Source organism: Homalodisca vitripennis, chromosome 8, assembly GCF_021130785.1.
Source record: "Homalodisca vitripennis isolate AUS2020 chromosome 8, UT_GWSS_2.1, whole genome shotgun sequence".
Classification (NCBI taxonomy): domain Eukaryota; kingdom Metazoa; phylum Arthropoda; class Insecta; order Hemiptera; family Cicadellidae; genus Homalodisca; species Homalodisca vitripennis.
Genome location: NC_060214.1, coordinates 20878429 through 20884920, shown reverse-complemented (window position 1 = coordinate 20884920; position 6492 = coordinate 20878429).

Here is a 6492-nt window from a genome sequence, read left to right as displayed (position 1 = left end):
TAAACATTACAATTTTGATTAAGCTGCATAAATATTATAATTTTGCGCTTCATACACAATAAAATAAGCTTTAAACACATTGTAATTGTGCAATAAGCTTTATGCACATTACAATTTAGCATTAAGCTTCATACACATTACATGTTTAATTATGCTCAATAAAAAATAACATTTTGCATTAAGCTTTATTAACATTACAATTTTGCATTAAGATTCATAAATATTACAATTTTTCATTAGGCTTTATAAATATTACAATTTTGCATTAACCTTCACACACATTAAAATTAGGCAATAAGCTTCATAAACATTACATTTTTGCTTTAAGCTTCATACACATTACAATTTTGCATTAAGCTGCATACACATTGCAATTGTGCTTTAAGCTTCATACACATTACAATTTTGCATTAAGCTTCATACACATTGCAATTGTGCATTAAGCTTCATACACATTACAATTTTGCATCAAGCTTCATACACATTACAATGTTGCATTAAGCTTCATACACATTACATTTTTTAAATAAGCTTCATAAATAATAAAATTTTGCTTTAAGCTTCATTTACAATAAAATTTAGCATTAAGCTTTATAAACATTACAGTTTTTCTCTAAACTTCATACACATTACAATTTTGTATTAAGCTTTACACATTACAATTTTGCATTAGGCTTCATACACATTACATTTTTTAAATAAGCTTCATAAATAATAAAATTTTGCTTTAAGATTCATTTACAATAAAATTTAGCATTAAGCTTCATACACAATAAAATAAGCTTTAAACACATTGTAATCGTGCAATAAGCTTTATACACATTACAATTTAGCATTAAGCTTTATTCACATTACAATTTAGCAATAAGCTACATACACATTGCAATTGTGCATTAAGCTTCATACACATTACAATTTTGCATTAGGCTTCATACACATTACATTTTTTAAATAAGCTTCATATACATTAAAATTTTGAATTAAACTTATACACATTACATTTTTTAATTAAATTTCATAAACAATAAAATTTGGCATTAAGCTTCATAAACATTACAATTTTGCATTAAGCTTTATAAACATTACAATTTTGATTAAGCTGCATAAATATTATAATTTTGCATTAAGCTTCATACACAATAAAATAAGCTTTAAACACATTGTAATTGTGCAATAAGCTTTATGCACATTACAATTTAGCATTAAGCTTCATACACATTACATGTTTAATTATGCTCAATAAAAAATAACATTTTGCATTAAGCTTTATTAACATTACAATTTTGCATTAAGATTCATAAATATTACAATTTTTCATTAGGCTTTATAAATATTACAATTTTGCATTAAGCTTCACACACATTAAAATTAGGCAATAAGCTTCATAAACATTACATTTTTGCTTTAAGTTTCATACACATTACAATTTTGCATTAAGCTGCATACACATTGCAATTGTGCTTTAAGCTTCATACACATTACAATTTTGCATTAAGCTTCATACACATTGCAATTGTGCATTAAGCTTCATACACATTACAATTTTGCATCAAGCTTCATACACATTACAATGTTGCATTAAGCTTCATACACATTACATTTTTTTAATAAAGCTTCATAAACAATAAAATTTGGCATTAAGCCTCATAAACAATAAAATTTGGAATTAAGCTTTATAAACATTACAGTTTTGCAATAAGCTTCATACACATTGCAATTGTGCATTAAGCTTCATAAACATTTTAATTTTGCATTAAGCTTCATAATCAATAAAATCTTGCGGCTTCATAAACTTTACAATTTGCATTAAGCTTCATACACAATAAAATAAGCTTTATACACATTGTAATTGTGCATTAATCTTCATACACATTACAGTTTTGAATTAAGCTTCGTTCACATTAAAATTTAGCATTAAGCTTCATACACATTACAATTTTGCATTAAGCTTCATACACATTGCAATTGTGCATTAAGCTTCATACACATTACAATTTTGCTTTAAGCTTCACACACATTGAAATTTGGCAATAAGCTTCATAACCATTTTAATTTTGCATTAAGCTTTATAATCATTAAAATTATGTATTAAGCTTCATACACATTACAATTTTGCATTAAAGTTCATACACATAACATTTTTTAATTAAGCTTTATAAACAATACAATTTGGCATTAAGCTTCATAAACAATAAAATTTGGCATTAAGCTTCATACACCTCACATTTGTTACTTAAGCTTCATGGATAATAATATTTTGCATTACGCTACATAAACATTAAAATTTTGCATTAAGCTTTATAAACATAAAACTTTTGCAATAAGCTTCATAAATATTACAGTTTTGAATTAAGCTTCATTCACATTAAAATTTAGCATAAAGCTTCATACACATTACAATTTGGCATTAAGCTTTATACACATTACAATTTTGCATTAAGCTTTATACACATTACAATTTTTCAATAAGCTTCATACACATTAAAATTTGTAAATAAGTTTCATACACATTGCAATTGTGCATTAAGCTTCATAAACATTTTAATTTTGCAATAAGCTTCATAAACAATAAAATTTTGCATTAAGCTTCATAAACTTTACAATTTGGCATTAAGCTTCATGCACATTAAAATATTGCAGTAAGCTTTATAAACATTACAATTTTGCATTAAGCTTCATACACACTAAAATTGAGCAATAAGCTTTATACACATTGCAATTGTGCAATAACCTTCATACACATTACAATTTTGCATTAAGCTTCATACACATTACAATTTTGCATTATGGTTCATACACCTTACAATTTTGCTAAAACGATAGTATGGTATGTTTTATATTTAAATACTTCCTTTCCTACGGTTAAAAGGTGGTTTTCTCTTTAGTAATTAATTTAGATTTTGTTTAAAATAATGTCATATCCCTTATAAAATGTGAATTGTCCAGTTCGTATGTATCTAAAAATATCAGTTTTCGTTCTAGATGTTAACTTTTACTTTAGTAACATGTTAGTGGAATTCCGGTACGTACAGTACCTTAATCAATAATACATAAAAATTAAGATGGGATATAGTTTAATAGCTATAGTCTATGTTATGTACGGTACTTTCATGCGATATTACCTCACTACAATAAATAATTAGATATAGAGTTCCACAAGGCTCTTTCCTGGTTCTCAGAGGTATACGTGAATCGTATAAGGAAAGCTTCTATCCGTCTATACGAGGAAAAAATATTCACAAAATCTTTACTAACTTCTTTTTATTTGCTTACATGCTAAATAACTTAATAACACATTAATAAACATAGTGAAAACAATATTTATTGAATTATTTGCACGATAATCAATAATATATTGAATAAAACTGATTTAGTTATGAAATCGGAGAAAGAAGAATTGAGACAATCCATAGAGTAAATTTGTTTCTGTAGTAAAAACTTGACATATAACTCACAAAACACATTTTGAAAAAACTATTTAGACTTTATGCCTTGTTGCAATACTAATTTAATCTAATATACCATAATTAATCTAATATTCCATCATTATGCGTAATTCAAAAGGAAAGTTATATTTTAATACAAAGTCACAGTTATTTATAAGAGGTGGTTTTTAATAGAAGCTTTTAATAATAATCTTCTAATAAGAAGCTACAAATAAACTATCTACTGTCACCTTAACAAGGCTAAAATCATTATGAAGATAAACTACACCGATTAAGCTCAAAAGCCATGATTGCATAGTCCGAAATTCGTTACACAGCTCAGTAAACAAAACATTGGATAAACAATATTTTGCAAATGCACTGTGCAGGAAAATAAAGATTTATGCAACACATTTTCGACATTTGCCATTATTATACAACAATAAACGTTTCGAGTATTGCAATCTATCCTCTTTTCCAGGTGTCTGTATACTGATAGCCTAAGATTAAGCGTATAACACAGCAAGTCATGGTTAACAACAACAATAAACGTTTCGAGTATTGCAATCTATCCTCTTTTCCAGGTGTCTGTATACTGATAGCCTAAGATTAAGCGTATATAACACAGCAAGTCATGGTTAACAACAACAATAAACGTTTCGAGTATTGCAATCTATCCAGGTGTCTGTATACTGATAGCCTAAGATTAAGCGTATAACATAGCAAGTCATGGTTAACAACAACAATAAACGTTTCGAGTATTGCAATCTATCCTCTTTTCCAGGTGTCTGTATACTGATAGCCTAAGATTAAGCGTATAAACACAGCAAGTCATGGTTAACAACAACAATAAACGTTTTGAGTATTGCAATCTATCCTCTTTTCCAGGTGTCTGTATACTGATAGCCTAAGATGAAGCACGTATAACATAGCAAGTCATGGTTAACAACAACAATAAACGTTTCGAGTATTGCAATCTATCCAGGTGTCTGTATACTGACAGCCTAAGATTAAGCGTATAACACAGCAAGTCATGGTTAACAACAACAATAAATGTTTCGAGTATTGCAATCTATCCAGGTGTCTGTATACTGATAGCCTAAGATTAAGCGTATAACACAAGTCATGGTTAACAACAACAATAAACGTTTCGAGTATTGCAATCTAATCCTCTTTTCCAGGTGTCTGTATACTGATAGCCTAAGATTAAGCGTATAACACAGCAAGTCATGGTTAACAACAACAATAAACGTTTTGAGTATTGCAATCTATCCTCTTTTCCAGGTGTCTGTATACTGATAGCCTAAGATGAAGCACGTATAACATAGCAAGTCATGGTTAACAACAACAATAAACGTTTCGAGTATTGCAATCTATCCAGGTGTCTGTATACTGACAGCCTAAGATTAAGCGTATAACACAGCAAGTCATGGTTAACAACAACAATAAACGTTTTGAGTATTGCAATCTATCCTCTTTTCCAGGTGTCTGTATACTGATAGCCTAAGATGAAGCATGTATAACATAGCAAGTCATGGTTAAAAACAACAAAAGTGGTAGCACCACTTTGCAACAACAACAAAATTGCAAGCATTCACCTGAAGGTCCAGGACACCAAACACGTTACAGCGCACTATGAGGAACTGAGCCACACATTATTGTACCCAGCAAAGTAAGTTAAAGGCTTTTTTCTCGAAATATAGTAATTAGTGTTAAAAATGTTGTTACTTTTTTGTTCTCTTATGGCCAGAAGCTGATAAATTGCACCTAATTCTTTAAGGACCTTTGTGCTGTTTCCGGAGTGACGTGAGATTCTGGATAGGTAAGTTTGGGAGTAGGGGCCCCTTCCTGTCAAGATCAATGAGGAAGGATTTTGGCATTAATCTGTCCTGTCTTGTTGTAAGAAGGGGAGACCAGTTCTTAACCAGCCTCTCCAGTCAAAGCAGGCAGGGATTGGCGCGCCCTTATGTCTAGGCTAGCAAGAACCTCTGACACTTACGGAACGAACCCCGCCAATGCCAAGAGTCATCTCCCACAGTAGACTAGACCTATCGAATTAACCTTGCACCCCAGAATCTCGATATTTGCGGTTAGACATTTACCGCTCCTGGAAATCCATAAGGTTGCTCAGATCGAAGTAAAACATCGGTTTACAGTGGTTCAAGGTTCAAGGTTACAAGGTTCAACTGGAAGGTATAAACCGGCCAGAAGTGATCCCTTCTGGGCCTTGTATGCTTAAACCTTACGCCTAAAGAGTTTGGCTCATGAGAAGTGGCTAGATACCAATCATCGAAACGTACTGTCTATATGTATAACAATAACGATGGCATATGCTGAAAACCTGTTGTTCCTTCAAACCATCGATCGACAATAATAAACTTAAAAAACTGTTTATTGAAGATACAGCATGTCCGTATTCACTTCCACAACGGAATGCATTTTGATTTGATTTTAGTTTTCTTGCAAGGTTACAAAATCCTAAATATTTAAAGTTGCACTTTCTACTTGGATCTACGTTTCTATTAATATTATTTAACAGCTTTTACCAACTTATCTTTTTTATTCTTTTGAATGGACGTGCAATTTACCAATACGAAATTCTGTTGAAATCAGCCATAAAATACAAATTGATCAACCTTTTGTATCAAATGAAAATTTAAAACCCTGTTACACTGTGGAATATTAATTAAAATAGTTAATTGTTTTATGTTAAATAAATATAACACTTTCGTCTTCAAGTACAGGAGCTCAACTCGTAGCGACATATAAAATTAATATAGATAGCGTCATATATAAATTATTTTTGAAACGTAACGATTTCATATTTGTATTACTGATTATTGGGCATTGCCTCGTTTTATATTGATTTATTTATTCTGTCCCAGACCAATGTGCAATAATATATGATTTAAAATAACAGTACTTATATTTGTACATCTTATTCTCATCGCATGATGTTGAATATCTAGAATGAAGTTTTTGAAAGGCAGGTTATCAGTAGGAGTAAATATCTCAATGGTTATTATCGTACAGCAATAAATAAAAGAGATAAACCAATACATTATAA